This window comes from Nanorana parkeri, unplaced genomic scaffold, assembly GCF_000935625.1.
Source record: "Nanorana parkeri isolate BGI_ZX_2015 unplaced genomic scaffold, ASM93562v1 scaffold3900, whole genome shotgun sequence".
Lineage (NCBI taxonomy): Eukaryota > Metazoa > Chordata > Amphibia > Anura > Dicroglossidae > Nanorana > Nanorana parkeri.
In genome coordinates this window covers 26,979-29,244 of record NW_017310167.1, presented here as the reverse complement: position 1 = coordinate 29,244, position 2,266 = coordinate 26,979, and positions in this window count along the sequence as shown.

The window sequence follows — 2,266 nt, the reverse complement described above, 5'->3', positions numbered from 1 at the left end:
CTCTACTTCTGCGTCTTCTTCCTGGTCAGATGCTTCTCCCTGGGGTAACCAACGCTCAGAGTTCACCAAGTGCAGGGGTAGGCAATCTACCCAGCTGTGCTGAACCTATAAATCCCACAAGGCATTGCAAGCCACAGGCAGGACTCCCGGAGGCAGAAGCATGATGGGACTTGTAGTTTCAGCACAGCTGGAGAGCCGATGTTGCCTACCCCTGGCCTAGTATATATTTCAATGACTTCCAAGCATTCTCTGTGAGATGAGAGGTGATGTCACGGCCACTTGTCCCCTAACCCTGAGGTGAGCACTCGAGGGACACAGGGATTCAGATACAGTTGGGTAACACTGCTGCATAAACTTGTAGCCCTGCCCCCATATAACCCCTCCTACTCCCAGCATGCCTCAGGTGTCTTTTTGCTCATTTACACTGACACTGAGGGAAGAAAGCAGCAGAGACACCTCCTTGTGTGCAAAGAGGACCGCCCACCGCAGAAGAAGAGGACCGCCCACCGCAGAGGAAGAGGACCGCCCACCGCAGAGGAAGAGGACCGCCCATCGCAGAGGACCACCCACTGCAGAGGACCACCCACCGCAGAGGAAGAGGACAACCCACCGCAGAGGAAGAGGACCACCCACCGCAGAGGAAGAGGACCACCCACTGCAGAGGACCACCCACTGCAGAGGACCACCCACAGCACAGGAAGAGGACAACCCACCGCAGAGGAAGAGGTTAAGAGGACCAGGGCCGGCCTTTGGGGTGTTCAAGCTGTGAGGCCCGCACAGGGCGCCATGGCAACAAGGGCGCCAGGCGGCCGTCACAGCTTGTCCTCCAGGCGGCTACAGCCTGCGGCTTCTCTCCTCCTCACCACTTGGCCATCCGACATGACAGCGCTCCCTCCTCCACCCCCCAATAGCTGGGGACACATAGTACTATGTGTCCCCAGTTATGAATGGACAGGATGTGATATACATCACTTCCTGTTCATTTATGATTTTCTGAATAGGGAGTAGCACTCACCACAGAGGCTCCTCCCCCATTCATAAACTGGTGATAGTAAATATTTTACTATCAGTGTCTGAATGAATGGGGGAGGAGCCTCTGTAGTGAGTGCTTCCCATTCACTGAGTGCCGAGGATGCAGAAAAAGACATGGGAGGACTTTGTGTCCTCAGTTTCTTTTCTATTTTAACCCCTTCATGACTGAGTGCGTTTTTAGTTTCTGTTGGTAAATGACGGACACGCTTGTTACATTGTTGCTGCGCGATTCTTTCACGTCAGTCATATACGTTCTTACTAAGTGTACCCGCACATGTTATATGTTGTATGTTAGAGGACATGTCCCCGCACATGTTATATGTTGTATGTTAGAGGACATGTGCCCGCACATGTTATATGTTGTATGTTAGAGGACATGTACCCGCACATGTTATATGTCGTATGTTAGAGGACATGTACCCGCACATGTTATATGTCGTATGTTAGAGGACATGTACCCGCACATGTTATATGTCGTATGTTAGAGGAGCTACATATTTATATCACATATGTGTGTCTAACTCCTCACTGAGGACAAATACAATATAAATAAAAGAGGAAAAAAGCTAAAAATGCCATAAATCCCGTTCATTTATTATTCAGTTATTTCTCCTTTTATTTTATGTATTGAATGATATCCGGCCGTCATTGTGAATGAATCTCACTGTTACCGCTTGATAAATTAATACATTTTTGGTTATTATCCGGCCGCTTCAAACTTCAGAGCAGCCGATAATAAGTTAGTGACGCCGATCCTGCCGCAGTTCCGGATTCCGCCGTCACTAGTTCTCTGATTGTTACAACAACGAAACATTGTATCAGGAGTAGAGACATTACGTGTCCATTATGTACACTGTGTGTCTATTCCTGAAAGTGAAAGGAAAAAGCCGGCATATTATTACACCAAAGAATATTAGTTTACACAGCAAAATACAGCGAGGAGAGACAGCCAGGAGGATGAGCAAGGAGAGACAGCCAGGAGAGAGAGAGGAGAGATAGACAGGAGAGTGAGGAGAGACAGCCAGGGGAGAGAGGAGAGACAGCCAGGAGAGAGAGAGGAGAGATAGACAGAGTGAGGAGAGACAGACAGGGGAGAGAGGAGAGACAGCCAGGGGAGAGAGGAGAGACAGCCAGGGGAGAGAGAGGAGAGATAGCCAGGAGAGTAAGGAGAGACAGACAGGAGAGTGAGGAGAGACAGCCAGGAGAGTAAGGAGAGACAGCCAGGAGAGAGAGG